A 17,230-nucleotide genomic window follows, 5' to 3' on the forward strand; every position below is an offset into this window, starting at 1 on the left:
GATCCCCAAAGAGGAGAGCACAGTGTGCAGAGACCGACCCGACCTGTCATCTGCCTACTCAGCGGGGTTCGATGGAGCAATCCCTGCTCAGCAGGCGGAGCCCATACATGGACACGTCCGTGTGAAATGGCCCTAACTATGATATTGTGTAACATATGTACGTTAATGCACCACAATGGAATAGGCAGATGTGGATTGACCCTTAAAGTGGAGTTCCACCCCAAAGTGAAACTTCCGCTCATTGGAACTCTCCCCCCCTCTGGTGCCACAATTGGCAACTTTCAGGGAGGAGGGGGAGTCTATGTCTCTTCCTGTCCCTGTGCGCTGTCTGCTGGGATACACGCGGTCCCAGAGACAGCGCGGACCATTACCATTGCGCTGTGCGGCTCGCGCATGCACAGTAGGGAACCGGGAAGTGAAGCCACAACGCTTCACTTCCTGATTCCCTCACCGAGAATGGTGCCAGCAGCACCTGAGAGCCGAGCAATTGCTTGACCTCGGCTGCCAACATTTCTGGACTCAGAATCTGCGGGTATTTATGCCACTTCCTGCGGGGCCCCCGCTGTCTGCTGGGAAACACACGGATCCCAGAGACAGCAGGGACTGTCCTTATTGTGCAGCGCGCCTCGCGCATGCGCAATAGGGAACCGGGAAGTGAAGCCGCAAGGTTTCACTTCCTGATTCCCACACCGAAGATGGCAGCAGCAGCACCCGAGAGCCGATCGACAGATCGGCTTTGGGTGCTGACATTGCGGGTGCGCTGGAGTGGTAAGTGTCCCTATTTTAAAAGCCAGCAGCTGCAGCATTTGTAGCTGCTGACTTTAAAAATGGCGGAACTCCTGCTTTAAAGTGTATTTTCACCTTTGCATTTGAAAAAACCCACTCTTTCCTTATTCTGTGTTCCTTTAAACACAGCATAACCCAAAAGTTCCATTTTCTGCACTCATATTTTGCAAACAGCCCTCCTTATTTTTTTCCTTTGGGGCCCCTTTACACTTTTGCATCCTAAAATGAATGCATGACTATTCAGATGTGCTGCATTAAGGCAATCCATTTACTGTGATGCAAAAAAGTTTTTTTCTGCACCATTTTTGGCAACTCAGTAAAATGCACATTTTAGCAAACGTTACATCAACTCAAGTGACGTCAGCCTTAATTGCATCCTTTATATCGCAACATTCAGCCTTTCCTTAGTCAATAAATAAGGAGCCAAATTCTAGATTTCAGCAACAGCCTGGCCAAAGTGATCTACCTAAGGATCAGAGAAAAGCAGAAGAGAGTAAGTGAAATGTCCCATACATTCTGCATTTCTACACAGGCTTCAATGCTGCATTTAACTGCATCGTGTAAAACCCCACCCCCTAAATATTCTTCCTGCAATAAAACCTCATCCAGGATCCTGACACAGCACACTGCAACATACAGAGAATCCAGCCTGCAGCACAGGAATCTGAAAGCATGGTAGGTACAATCACAATATTACAGTATCTATATAATGCATGCCAGTATTAATGTCCAACCTATATGCTCATTTTGAAAGCCTATGCATTGCTGTAATAATATTCCAAACAATCCATGGTGCTGCGTGCAAACTGCAGTAACCCATAGCAACCAAACACTTGCAACAAATAAAAATGTAGAGTTACCACGAGTTAATGCACTTTGCCCTAATTATCAGGTCAATGTGGCATCTGTTCAAATTGCAAGGGTGAATTTGCTGTAAGTAGCTGGATTCACAGGTATGTTTTTGTTTATTTCTATATCAATATTTTATAGTAATGGTATATTTCTTCATTATGGTGAAATAGCAGGTTGCGTGCAAGAAAGGCTAATACTGGAGCATGCGCTATAATAAAAAACCCATATACTCTAATATGCCCGCTTAATTAGATTACTTTAAACGAATTTTCTGTTTTAATGAAAACGTATCTGCAGAGAGAGGCAAGATGCTGACGGCAGTAGCGTGCAAGACTTGTGCAAGTTTTTGAACCGTGTAATATTATTCCTAATTTTGTTAAAAGACTGTGGTGAAAATTTGCAGTGGCTTCATAATTGAAGGTCTCTGTTCAACGAATATATAGATAGAATGACGTGTGAAAGGAAAAAAATATATAATGCATAAAAATAAACAAAATCAAGTTTATTAAAAATCCAAAGCCGAATATGACTTATACCTTGGCAGTAGTATTTATTAACTATTTAGGTTACATTTGTTTAATAATCTACTCTTTTTTTATTTTTTTATTTAGAGGGTATATTTACAGTAGTTTATTTCATTTAGTGTATCTTGTATTTGTTTTCTTTTTTTTTTTTCATGTGTGTATCAATCATCATTAGTGTAATGCAGCTTTCAATTTTTTATTTTATGATAATTTTTCACTTTCTTTTTATTTCACATTTTTTTTACAAAAAAAGGCTAATGATGGGCCATTGTTTTAGCCACTGAAATAGTTACCGGTAGTTCAAACAAGCCTCTGTAATCCATAGGATATATTTAAAGCCCATTGCACCCTTATAAACCACCTAAATCCTTAAAGTGGGTGTAAAGGAAGAAGGTTTTTTTTTATCCTAATGCATTCTATGCATTAAGATAAAAAGCCTTCTGTGTGCAGCAGCCCCCTTAATACTTACCCAAAGGCCCTCCAGATCCAGCGATGTTGCAGCAGTGTCTCAGCTTCCCAGGACTCCCCTTCTCATTGGCTGAGACAGCAGCATGGCACCATGGGCTCCTGTTGCTGTTGATCAAAGTCAGTCAGCCAATAAGGAGAGAAAGGGGGTGGGGTCGGGCCACGGCTCTGTGTCTGAATGGACACCGGGAGCTGTGGCACAGCTCGGGTGCCCCCATAGCAAGCTGTTTGCTGTGGGGGCACACGACAGGAGGGAGGGGCCAGGAACACCAAAGAGGAACCTGAGAAGAGGGTCATCTGGGCTTCTCTGTGCAGTGGATTTGCAGGTAAGTATAACATATTTGTTATTTTTAGCTAAAAAAAAACAAAAAAACAAAAAAACAAGACTTTACAATCACTTTAATTTTGCTTTCCCCCGTTGGCACCAATGTATGAAGCCAAACTCTCCAAATTTTCACCAAAATTTCAAGGACATCAAAGTTTTGATCATTCATCATTGTCCTGCAGACAATTGAATATTTGTTTCTTTTATATATATATATATATATATATATATATATATATATAAAATATAGTTATCACAGGTATTGCATCCTTATGTTGCATCACAGTGCAGGTGATCAAGTTTTTTTCAGGCACTTCCTATCTACATGCACTCACTCCAGCAACAGTTGCACACAGGGGCGGACTGACAACTCATGGGGCCCCCGGGCAATAGGAGATTATGGGGCCCCCAGGCAATCAGAAATTATGAGGCCACACAGTATACACACACACACACAGTATACAATCACACAGGTTACACATACATGTACACACAGTATACACAGATAGACCAAAAGGTCATCGGTAAGGGACATTTCAGAGACAGATGTAAAAGAAAAACAGAGATTTTTACATACTGTCCCTGGTTTTAATGAGGCTGGCAACCCTGATGGGGCCCCTTAGTGGCCTGGGGCCCCCGGGCAGTGCCCAAGTAGCTGAATGGTCAGTCCACCCCTGGTTGCACATCATTCCTAATAGTGAAAACAGAGAAGCATGCCTGTGTGACATGTGTCGGCATAGCTGCTTGTAGTCTCTACCAGGGTGAGCACAAGCCCATGTGATAGGGTGACAATGCAGAAGCACAATTGGTAGATGGTTGTCACACCATAACAGGCAGTGTCTGAATCAGGACATTCATAGGAGGCTTGTTTCAACTTCTTCAGCCCTGGAAGGATTTACCCACTTCCTGACAAGGCCATTTTTTGCGATATGGAACTTTGCCGTTTTAACTGACAATTGTCGTGCGGCATTGTACCCAAACAAAACTGATGTACTTTTTTTCCCACAAATAGATCTTTCTTTTTCATAGGAGGAGAATGATCATTCTTCATGAGTTTAGGCCAATATGTATTCTTCTACATATTTTTGGTAAACAAAAATTGCAATAAACGCGATCGCAATATTGATTGGTTTGCGCAAAAGTTATGGTGTCTACAAAATAGGGGATATATTTATGGCATTTTTATTATACATTTTTTTTTTACTAGTAATGACGGTGATCAGCGATTTTTAGCGGGACCACGACATTGCGGGGGACAGATCGGACACCTTTGACACTTTTTAGGGACCATTGACATTTATACAGCGATCAGAGCTAAAAATAGCCACTGATTACTGTATAAATGTCACTGGCAGGGAAGGGGTGAACACTAGGGGGGGATCAAGAGGTTAAGTGTTCCCTAGGGAGGTGTTTCTAACTGTGGGGGGAGTAGATCGACTGGGAGTAGAGAGAGATCGCTGTTCCTGATCACTAGGAAAAGCTGATTTCTCTCTACCTCCCTGAAAGAACAGGGATCTGTCTGTTTACATTGACAGATCTCCGTTCTGGCTCTCTGAGGAACGATCGCAGGTTGCCAGTGGACATCGTGTCTGCCGGCCCCACACATCGGCTTTGGCGTTGTGCCCCCTATAGCTCTTAAAGCGGCCGATGTACACCTACGGCGGTTTGCACGGCCATGCCAACCTGCCGCAGTATAACCACAGAGGCTGGTCAGCAAGCGTTTAATCAAAAATTTTAACAAAAATTATTTTTCTTACCAGCACATCTATCAGCTAAACATTAGATGAAAAAAAAAACTAATTAAACTGCCAAACCATTTGCAATAAAAAACAGAAGTTTTAGTTACACAAAATTTGCAAATATATGTGAAAGCCATACTTCCCTCAAGATGCAGGAACACATTATAAGCCCAGCCAAAGCACAATGGCAGCTGAAGGCATTCAATTTTATTCCAGCAAGCTAAACAAAAATAGCAATGTCCCCAGTTTATGACTAGCTATTAAAGTAAGGTGCAGTAAGTTGTTCCTCCCTGTGCTAGGCTTCTGGTGTATCCCAATACCTTAAAAAAGTACTCCGAGCAATTCGTTAAGGCAGCCATGTTTATGGTTTTCTCATGGGAAACAATGGGGGGGCACAGTGCACATGTCCAATATGAAGAAGCTAAGACAAGGCTGCGTGACTCAGAACGGGGCTGCATATTGAAGATCAGTGAGCTGGGTCAGAAGCTAATCATAAGACGAGGTGAACCACACTGGACTCAGAGCCATAGGAGAAATTATTTCACACACACACACACAAAAAAAAAATCTTCATGTAGCAAAGTCTTTTACCTCTTTTGGTCTAATGAGAACCTCCAAGGCCAAAGATAGCTGGTACCCTTTAATATGTGGTGGGTTGTGAGGCATAGTGGGTGCAAAGATGGTGAAAGTCATTGGGCGCCAGACACTTCTTGGATGGTATCTCCCTTTTGCTTAACTATGTTCCTTTGACTAAATGTATTGAAGTCTTTGGGGTTGGCAAAATTAAGGAGGTGTTTGATGACAGTGGCTGTGCATATTTAGCTGTGGAATAGATTTTTTTCCTTTTACAGTTAGCTTGCCTTACATACAGCAGTAGTAGGCATACCTCCCAACATTTAGAGATGAGAATGAGGGACACCTACTAACAAATGTATGTAGGTGTAGGACACGCCCCCTGCCGCACCCCCTTAAAGGAGAATTAACCAAAAAAAGGTTACCGTAATTAAATCCACAAGGACTTTTTTTTACCACTACTATTCCTTTATATTGACTTTTAGAATTGACAAATACAGAAATTTTTGAAATCGGATGAAAGGTTTAGCACTGGGGAACACTTTTTGAAAGATAAAAAGTGCATTTTATATACAACTATATAGATCAAACCAAAATGAGGGACAAATGAGGTGGAATGAGGGACAGAGGGACATTGCTCCAAATCAGGGACAGTCCCTCCAAATCAGGGACAGTTGGGGGCTACGGCAGTAGGTGACCATACTATCCAGACAGATTAGGTCTAAGAGGTTAATCAATGCATAAAGCGGCATTTGAAACAGAACGTGTCACATGATAATACATCATTCATGTCTCCGCACAGCAGCACAGTGCATTGGTCTGCAGTGCAGCGACATGCTATCCAGTGTGCCATGTTTGTCTTTTTCTGTATTGTACTGCACCTCACATCACACCAGTGTTACTGTGTGAACAGGGCACATAAAAAACAACTGTTTTCTATGTGCACTAGCACTGACCTGCATTGATCCAGTGTTGAGAAATGAAGGTCACCACAAATGTCCTGCTGCTTTTACACTGTTTCATCATCTTCATCAATTACCTAAACCTAATACCACTTGATGAAAGAGATGAAAAAGTCGCTGCTTAAAGCTATCTTTAATCACTTGTGGACCACCCACCGTACATACACTGAGGCAGAGAGGCCGCTCTGTGCCAGATCACATACCTAGTACATGATATGATACTTCCAGGTCTGGGGTACGCTGGTCTGTAATCACAGCAGGAGCCCAGCAGCAGGAACCGCAAACTTGATGATACAGTGCACTGGCAGAACGACGATCTTCCTATGTAAACAAGGAAGATTGTCGTTCTGTCAGTAGGGAAGGTATTGATCTTGTGTTCCTGCTAATCAAAGCCCTCCCATATAGTGAGAAAGCACAGTTAACCCTTTGCATATTTTTTACCACTCTTCACTGTATTAGTGTCACAGGTCCCCAAAAAGTGTCAGTTAGTGTCCGATTTGTCCACCGCAATATTGCAGTCCCGTTAGAAGTTAATGATTGCCGCCATTACTAGTAAAAAAAATTGTTGGTCTTTTCTTGTTTACAGCGAAAAAAACAAAAAACGCAGAGGTGATCAAATACCACCAAAAGAAAGCTCTATTTGTGGGGAAAAAAGGGAAATACATTTTATTTGGTTACAGTGTCGCAGAACCGCACAATTGTCAGGTAAAATAATGCAGTGCCGTATCGCAAAAAGTGGTCTGATCATGTTAAATCTTCCAAAGGGCAAGTGGTTAAAGACATTTTCCAGTTCCATTTTTTGTAATTATTACACCCACCAAGAGACACCCACTGACTGCCTCTATATAAGTCAGGGGGGTTAAACTCAATTTCACCATGGGCCACATTAGCACTATGGTTGCCCTTAGATGGCTGGTATTATGGGGTGCAGGGTTCAGGAGTACTTTACGTACAGAGTGCTCCTTGTGTAGTAGAGATAAAGTCTGTGGAACCACCCCCCATTAATCTCCTGTGCATTTTGATGGGTCACACGCTCCATACACCCTAGGACTAGCACTGGGAGCTGCCATTTTGTAGTGGATAACCATTTGAAATGCAAGAAAAGCTAATTTTTTCAGTGTTAAAATATCTAATTTTTTTTAGTGCTGTTTAAAAATATCCAAAAATGTCCACAGCACCACCAGAAATGTTTCAAAGGGATCTCAGCTGGGTGGTTCCAAGGCTTTCACCATGATCCTTCCTTCACTACCTAGTGATTCACTGACCTGGAACAAGCAGAAAGACTGTGATGTCTAAATTCTCATCCTGTATGCTTATCAAAAGGTCAGTGACAGATTAAAAAAGATAAATTAGTGCAGCATTTAAGAGAAATTGTTCTCAGAAGTTTACTTCCAGAAACATTTATACACTACTCCATTCTAGACAGACTGAATCAATTAAGTGAGCGTCATTTTAACTGGTGAGAGTCAAGGCTTTGCTGGGCCTGCTAAAAGTTCTACTCATTTAGGATTTGTGACAAACATTCACTCTATTTTGGAGAAGCAGACATGCAGTCTGGAGTTAGGGATCACTGACTTCAAAGATAAATGATGGGACTGGTTCCAAGGTTTCAGATGGAACGAGAGCCATTAATAATTTGATAAGAGAGATGCGGGGATGAGCTCTGCAGAGATGAAACTAATAACCACGGGTGGCTCAACACAATTTTTTATGTTGGTACTTTCTTCATGCTGGGAGTTTAAGTGGGGGAACTAAGTCTCTGAGCGTTAAACCCTTATTATAATAAAAGCAAAGATACCATAATGAGAAATGCTTAGCCATAAAAAATACAATGTTATATAGACATATAGTAATAAGAACACACTGTAGCCACTTGGCTTGTAGTATGCCAACTTTTTACCTTTTCTTTGCTATTGTTGGCTAAAAAAGGGCTAGGGGGTACATTAAAGGGATAGTGGGAGTAAAGTAAACCCAATTGTTGGTGTCAGTGTCAGCATTATAAACCCCCAGCATGTGTCAAGGCTAGCAATAACCCCCAGCACTCGTGACAGTGCCAGCACTGATAACCTCCAGCAAGTGTCAGGACCAGCAATGAAAACCCCCAGCAAGTGTCAGAACAAGCAATGAACCCCAACAACCCTCAGCAACAAACCCCAGCAAGTGTCAGGGAAAGCAATAATACCCAGCAATTAACCCCAAAAATAACCCCCAATAATAAACCCCAGCAATATCCCCCAACATTGGTGTTCTGTAGTTTTACTTACCTGAGCACCCACTTCAGCAAAGCTGCCTCTCTCCCACACAAATGGCAGAACTAGAATTTACCTGTCTGGCAGGAGATTGCTCCACCACGCACAGCAATTGCAGGTAGTGTGCTGGACTGCATGGCGTTCCTGGCACTTTTTTTTTTGCTAAGGCAGAAGGGGAGCCTGATGGTGACTTCCGATGAGTCGTTTTGTAAGTACAATTTTAATAAAGCCTTGAACTTCTTTCTTCTTACTTCACCATGGGAGTTCTTTATTTGTTATTTTGGTGACCCCTAAGTCATTAAGAAGCTGTCATATAATTACCGTAGAAATGCCTGTTCGAATCTACATACACAGTCCATTGATGTTGGTTGCCTGCTTGATGCTCATTGCTGAGTCGTGGAATTCACATATGATACATGTTTATTTTGACCACCTTTCTGGTAAGCAGACTTGCTGGAAACACTGTGGTGATGTGTGTAGCTCCTATCGCACTGAAGCTGATGTGGGGCCTTTCATCTGTCCTTCTAATACTCATGTGACCCCCAGCATGTGTCAAGGCTAGCAATAACTACCAACACTGGTGACAGTGCCAGCACTGATAACCTCCAGCAAGTGTCAGGACCAGCTATGAAAACCCCCCAGCAAGTGTCAGGACAAGCAATGAAATCCCCCAGAAAGTGTCAGGAGGACAAGCAACGAACCCCAACAAGTGTCAGGGAAAGAAATAATCCCCAGCTATTAACCCCAGAAATAATCCACAGCTATTAACCCCAGAAATATCCCCCAACATTGTTGTTCTGTAGTTTTACTTACCTGAGCACCCACTCCAGCAAAGCTGCCTCTCTGCCATGCAAATGACAGAACTAGAATTTACCTGTCTGGCAGGAGATTGCTCCACCACACACAGCAAAGCAGAACAATTGCAGGCAGTGTGCTGGAATGCATGGCGTTCCTGCCACTTTTTTTTTTGTCCAGGCAGAAGGGGAGCCTGATGGTGGCTTCTGATTGTGATGCTAGATTACATTTTGTAGGTGCTACAGCACACTCAACCTCCCTTTGGCATGGCCATGGCTGATAACATGGATACAGTAGTGAGTATTACATTCAATTATTTCTGTAATCATTTCTTAACACTGCCTTAATTATGGGTCATCAACTTAATTCAAATCCTGCATTGTGTTAAGCCCCGTACAAATGGGTCGAATGTCAGAAGACATCAGACAGTTAAAAAAACACAGCCCACATACGGCCAGTGTGTATGCCCACTGGGTTGAAGGGAAAAAAAAACTCATAGTGTGTACCAGGCTTTAGTAGGGCTGCCCATGACCATTTTACTATTGGGGGATTACATCATCCTTGTAATGAGGGGTACATATGATTGATATAAAAGTCCAGAAATGCACCACTAGTTCCCAATCTAAAATGACATTCAAATAACGTATGATAGCAGTAAATGTCCATGACATGAGTATTACAAGGATAGATGAAAGGCCCCACATCAGCTTCAGTGCGATAGGAACCACACACGACATGACAGTGTTCCCAGCTAGACTGCTTACCAGAAAGGTGATCAAAATAAGCATGTATCATATGTGAATCCCAGCACCGAGCATCAAGCGGCAACCAACATCAATGGACTGTGCATGTAGATTTGAACAGGCAGCTCCACGAATGGTAAGGATATGCCAGCTTCTCAATGGCTTAGGACTCACCAAAATAACAAATAAAGAACTCCCATGGTGAAGTACGTAGAAAATAGTTCAAGGTTTTATTAAAATTGTACTTACAAAAGGACTGATCAAATTGGACATCAAAACAATCCAACAAAATAGGCGCTGCTAGTGGCGCGCTTGCATCGTAAGTCAGGTCCTGCTAACACGTTTAGTCATCAGCACACATCAAAGGCATGGCCTGCTGACACAAGCACGCTCATAAATACATAACCGCAAATTGAAAAACTAGAAGTGCACACCCCAGCAAAGCATCCTGATCCCCCGAGAGGCAATCAGATATTCCCTGGTTTAATTTTACCTATGAATGGGTGTGGCCTTGACAGGAAGGGGTGGGGCATATTTAAATTAGGGGGTGCATGGCATAAGGCAGCACAAAACCTAAATACACTACTGCCGATATCCTTTTTGAGAACTGGTGCCCAAAACTGAACTGCAAATTCCAGATGAGGTCTTACTAATGATTTGTACCGGGGCAAAATGATATCTCTCTCTGTAGTCCATACCTCTCTTAATACAAGAAAGGACTTTGCTCGCTTTGAAAACTGCAGCTTGGCATTGCATACTTTTATTGCGCTTATGATCTACCAAAACCCCCAGATCCTTCTCCACCATTAATTCCCCCAGTTGTACTCCCCTAATATGTATGGTACATGCGTATTCTTAGCCCCAAGTGCATAACTTTACATTTATCAACATTAAACCTCATTTGCCACTTAGTTGCCCAATTAGTGCATTGAGGTCAGCTTGTAAATTGGAGACATCCTGTAAGGACGTTATTACACTGCATAGCTTAGTGTCATCTGCAAAGACTGAAATTGTACTTTTAATCCCAGACCCTATATCATTTATAAAGATATTAAAAAGTAAGCGTCCCAGCACTGAACCTTGGGGTACACCACTGATGACCATTCAGAGTACGAGTCATTAACTACTACTCTCTGAATTCTGTCTTTTAGCCAGTTTTCTATCCATTTACAAATTGATCTTTCCAAGCCTGTAGACTTTATCTTACACATGAGCCATGTGTGGGGAACTGTGTCAAATGCTTTTGCAAAGTCCAGGTATACCACATCCACAGTCACTCCTCTGACCATGGCTTTACTTACCTCCTCATAAAAAGAAATCAAGTTTGTTTTACAACTTCTGCCTTTCATTAATCCATGCTGTCTGTTGCTGAAAATATTTTTTTCCAACAAGAACTCATCTATGTGGTCTTTTATTAAACTCTCCAGTATCTTCCCGACTATAGAGGTTAAACTAACAGGTCTATAATTACTTGGTAAAGACTTTGATCCCTTGTTAAATATAGGCACCACGTTGGCCCTGCGCCAATCCAGTGGTACCATTCCAGCTATTAATGAGTCCCTAAAAATGAGAAACAATTGCCTTGAAATGACAGAGCTCAATTCTTTTAGGATCTGTGGGTGGATGCCATCTTGTCCAGGTGCTTTATCCACCTTTATTCTGTCTAAATATTTCTGGGCCATATCCCTTTTAAGCCATTGTAGATAATTTGGGGCTGTGACAATACCACTCCCATTATGGACATGAGCTCCCCTATGATCCTTTGTATACACAGAGCTGTGAAAAGTATTTAATAAATTTGCCTTCTCTTTGTCTCCAGTCACCCACTCTAGATTATTTTGTAAAGGGCCTACATGCTCAGACACCCCATTATTATCACTGTCCCAGCCTTTGCAGCCCTTTCCATCTATTTACTATTAATATTTGAATCATTTTTGGGGGTTTGTCCTACTATCTTTTGCTATCTGTCATTCGTTTTGAATTTTTGCATCCTTGATTTCCTTTTTACTTATTCTGTTATATTCTTTGTAACATTTAAACTATGATAGCGTTCCTTCATTCTTATATTTTTTTAAAAGCTCTTTTTTTAATTGTTTATAGCCAATTTAACTTTGTCCGTGAGCCACATAGGTTTTATTTTTAGCCTTTTAAAAATATTGCCCATGGGAATATACATTGCAGTGACTTTACAAACAGTCAGTTTGAAGAATTCCCATTTCTGTTCTGTGTCCATTGATGCCAATATTCCCTCCCAGTCTAAGCCCTGGAGAGCAGCCCTCATTCTTGGAAAATTTGCTCTCTTAAAGTTAAGTGTTTTTATCTTACTTGCATGTGTTTGTTGCTTACAGCTTACATTAAGTGAAATCATGTTAAGGTTACTGCTACCCAGATGCTCTTTTATATGAATATTGGTAATAAGCTCTGCATGGTTTAAGATTATCAGCTCCAGCAGAGCGTTATTCCTAGTTAGGGCCTCAATAAACTGAACCATAAAATTGTCTTGTAATAGGTTTATACATTTTTGCCCTTTAGCTGTCCCAGCAGTGGTATTACTCCAGTCAATTTCCATGTAGTTACAATCCCCCATTATTATCACTGTCCCAGCCCTTGCAGCCCTTTCCATCTGTGCAGAGCTGAGTCTCTACCATCTCACTAACACTGGGAGATCTATAACAAACACCAATGATAACCCTTGGAGTACGCACACCCATGTACAGTTCCACCCATAATGCTTCAGACTCATCACACTTTACATCAACTAGGTCCTCTTTCACAATCGCTTTGAGATCACTTCTCATATAGGGACAGACACCACCACCAACATCTTACATGCCCCGAATAGGACCAAGTTTTTAAAGACCTTAAGGGTTATTTTCCGTGTCGCAAATGTGCGGTTTGTAGTTTGAATAAAATAGGAGATAGACTAATGTGTAAGTTTAGTTCTTCGGTCACTTCCAAAAGTTATGATATTAAAACCTTTATCACTTGTGCATCTCACAATGTGGTTTATTTAATCATCTGCCCTTGTGGCCTTCAATATGTGGGTCGCACCACTAGGGCCATGAATGTAAGGATAAAAGAACACAGCCATCATCAGAAAAGGGTTTCCAAGTCATAGTGTGTCCAAACTCTATTTTCAGTGTCATGATAAAAATACAGTTTTACCCCACATTGGAGGGGGAATTTTGTCAAATATCCAGACTAGAGACCTTCTGGATTTATGAAATACAGTCTTACGTCCCTTGCGGACTTAATGTCGATTGGGAAGTGAACTGTTTTATCAATAATAGCTGAAATATTTCTACAGGGGTTTCATAAATTTGTCCATGTTCATGTTTTGTTGGGCTTGTCTTATATATTCAGGCCCCGTTTTTTTTTTTTTTTAGTTTATGTTTTGCTGTGTGGACCTGCATAATGGGCCCATTCCATGAGGGTGTGGGTCACTGCTGTTTCCAGTGGGTTTGCTTTACATGGTTGGGCGCACTGTGGATTGGTCTTCATAGTAATGGAGTTATGGTTTTATCGTATATTTACACATGTGCTGTATCTTTTTTAGGCTCAGCATTTTTATGCTGCTACTAATATTTTATATGCATAACATGCTGCACGACATTATACTGTTTAACCTATCTCTTTTTTTAGGATCAACAACTTTATGCTGCTGTGTATGATTATTTGTCAAACATGCTGTATGATATTTTATATTAGTTTGTTTGCTTTCCTCTAGATGGTGCTGTTACCACTTGTGATGGAATATTACAAGTGGTGATTTTTTTTTTTGATTTTCCACTGGTGGGTTGTAGCAGACACACTAGTGGAGATTGATTTATACACTTGCAGTTCCTTTTATATAATAAACATCGGATGTTTGCATATATTACATTGAGACCATGGGGCAGTGGCAGAACTGCCAGGGTCACAAAGGTCGCACTTGCCATGGAGTTCTACCACTGTGGGGGGGGGGGGCAGCTGGGGGTCAGGGGGGCCTTTTATGGTTTCTGGCACCAGGGCCCTGAAGGTTCTTGTTACGACTCTGCCATGAGGTATTCACATGCGGGAGTTGGAGTGCATCTGAGGCGTGCGCATTGTGTTTACCAGCCTTTGGCTATTTTGTGTTGTTTGGAGCACACCCGAGAGTTTGGGACGTTTCGGGGTGCGCACTTCCGGTTTTTCAATTTTTGGCTGTTATGTATTTATGAGCGTGCTTACATCAGCAGGCCATGCCTCTGATAATGACTGCTGATGACAAAACACGTTAGTAGGACCTGATGCATGACGTCACCAACCGCAGCTATTTTGTTGGATTGTTCTGATGCTCAATTTGATAAGTCATTTTGTAAGTACAATTTTAATAAAGCCTTGAACTTCTTTCTTCTTACTTTACCATGGGAGTTCTTTATTTGTTATTTTGGTGACCCCTAAGCCATTAGGAAGCTGTCATATAATTACCGTAGAAATGCCTGTTCGAATCTACGTACACAGTCCATTGATGTTGGTTGCCTGCTTGATGCTCATTGCTGAGTCGTGGAATTCACATATGATACATGTTTATTTTGACCACCTTTCTGGTAAGCAGACTTGCTGGAAACACTGTGGTGTTGTGTGTAGCTCCTATCGCACTGAAGCTGATGTGGGGCCTTTTATCTGTCCTTCTAATACTCATGTGACCCCCAGCATGTGTCAGGCTAGCAATAACTACCAACACTGGTGACAGTGCCAGCACTGATAACCTCCAGCAAGTGTCAGGACCAGCTATGAAAACCCCCCAGCAAGTGTCAGGACAAGCAATGAAATCCCACAGAAAGTGTCAGGACAAGCAATGAACCCCAACAACCCTCAGCAACAAACCCCAGCAAGTGTCAGGGAAAGAAATAATCCCCAGCTATTAACCCCAGAAATAATCCCCAGCTATTAACCCCAGAAATATCCCCCAACATTGTTGTTCTGTAGTTTTACTTACCTGAGCACCCACTCCAGCAAAGCTGCCTCTCTGCCATGCAAATGACAGAACTAGAATTTACCTGTCTGGCAGGAGATTGCTCCACCACACACAGCAAAGCAGAACAATTGCAGGTAGTGTGCTGGAATGCATGGCGTTCCTGCCACTTTTTTTTTTGTCAAGGTAGAAGGGGAGCCTGATGGTGGCTTCTGATTGTGATGCTAGATTACATTTTGGAGGTGCTAAAGCACACCCAACCTCCCTTTGGCATGGCCACTGATGATAACATGGATACTGTAGTGAGTATTACATTCAATTATTTCTGCAATCGTATATTACTGCTACCTTAATTATGGGTCATCAACTTAATTCAAATCCTGCATTGTGTTAAGCCCTGTACACATGGGAAGAATGTTGGGAGACATCAGCCAGTTAAAAAAAAAATGGCCCACTTTCGGACAGTATGTATGCCCGCAGGGAAAAAAACTCTTATGTCCCGTAAACATGATTGGACATTGATCGGACATTCTGACAACAAAATCCATGAATTTTTTCAGACGGATGTTGGCTCAAACTTGTCTTGCATACACACGGTCACATGAAGTTGGTCGGAAATTCCGAATGTCAAGAACGCGAGGACATACAACACGTATGACGAGCCGAGGTCAATGAAGTTCAATAGCCAGCTCTTCTGCTTGATTTCGAACATGCATGGAACTTTGTGTGTCGGAATTGTGTACACATGACTGGAATTTCCGAAAATGGATTTTGTTGTCGGAAAATTTGAGATCCAGATCTCAAATTTTGTCTGACGGAAATACCTATGGAAAATGTGTGATGGAGCCTACACACGGTCGGAATTTCCTATCGAACATTTTCCATAGGAAAATCCTGTCGTGTGTACAGGGCAATAGTGTGTGCCAGGCTTTAGTAGGGCTGCCCACTACCACTTTACTATAGGGGGATCACATCATCCTTGTAATGAGAGGTAAATATGATTGATATAAAAGTCCAGTACTGCTATCATATGTGATTTGAATGTCATTTTATATTGAGAACTAGCACTGCATTTTTGGAATTGTATATTTTATATTTGTAATCAACAAACTGGCTGCTTTCTTATTGTTCTTTTTTTATTGGTGGGATTTTTTTGTGATATTTGTGGGATTTTTTGTGGGATTTTTTTTGTAGTATTTGTGGGATTTTTTTATGGGATTTTTCTGTAGTATTTTACATATGATTTATACAAGGGGGATCCGAACTGATTTATATATAAATACTGTTAGCATTTATTTGGAAAATTCCGGGCAGTGAATAGTTTACTTCTGAAAATAACTGCATGGTGTGTAATAGCTAATTTATTGTTCATGAAAACAGTACTTTAGAGATTATAAAGTGGTGGAAAATGTAGAAGTTAAATTTACCCCCTCATAAATCCTTTCAAAGGTCAGTCTGTTAACCACTTTCAGACCGGACCATTTTGCTGGTAAATGACCAGAGGTCTTTTTACACTTTGGCACTGCGCTGCTTTAACTGGTAATTGCGCGGTCATGCAATGTTGTACCCAAACAAAATTTGCGTCCTTTTCTTCCCACAAATAGAGCTTTCTTTTGATGGTATTTGATTGCCTCTGCGATTTTTATTTTTTGCGATATAAACGTAAAAAGACCGCAAATTTTGAAAAAAAATGATATTTTCTACTTTTTGTTATTAGAAAAATCCAATAAACTCAATTTTAGTCATACATTTAGGCCAAAATGTATTCAGCCACATGTCTTTGGTAAAAAAAAAGTCAATAATTGTATATTTATTGGTTTGCGCAAAAGTTGTCACATCTACAAACTAAGGTACGTTTTCTGGAATTTACGCAGCTTTTAGTTTACGACTGCCTATCTCATTTCTTGAGGTGCTAAAATGGCAGGGCAGTACAAAACCCCCCCAAATGACCCCATTTTGGAAAGTAGACCCCCTAAGGAAATTGATAAGAGGCATGTTGAGCCCATTGAATATTTTATTTTTTTGCCTCAAGCGATTGAATAATGACAAAAAAAAAAATTTTTTTTTTTTTTACACAAAGTTGTCACTAAATGATATATTGCTCACACATGCTATGGGCGTATGTGAAATGACACCCCAAAATAAATTCTGCTGCTTCTCCTGAGTACGGGGATACCACATATGTGGGACTTTTTGGGAGCCTAGCCGCGTACGGGGCCCCGAAAACCAAGCACCGCCTTCAGGCTTTCTAAGGGCGTAAATTTTTGAGTTCACTTCTCAC

At 41.4% G+C, this 17,230-nt stretch overlaps 1 long non-coding RNA gene across 1 annotated transcript in view; it reads left to right on the forward strand.

The window, feature by feature from the left end:
• Nucleotides 1-1,386: 1,386 nt before the first annotated feature.
• LOC143960229 (uncharacterized) overlaps nucleotides 1,387-17,230 on the forward strand; it is a 170,295-nt gene continuing 154,451 nt past the window's right edge. Inside the window, exon 1 of the long non-coding RNA XR_013270287.1 lies at nucleotides 1,387-1,461. This is a non-coding gene — a long non-coding RNA (uncharacterized LOC143960229). The remainder of the gene's footprint in view (nucleotides 1,462-17,230) is intronic.

The sequence above is a fragment of the Lithobates pipiens genome, unplaced genomic scaffold, assembly GCF_037356315.1.
Source record: "Lithobates pipiens isolate NorthernLeopardFrog02 unplaced genomic scaffold, aLitPip1_a1.2 Scaffold_8, whole genome shotgun sequence".
Taxonomy (NCBI): domain Eukaryota; kingdom Metazoa; phylum Chordata; class Amphibia; order Anura; family Ranidae; genus Lithobates; species Lithobates pipiens.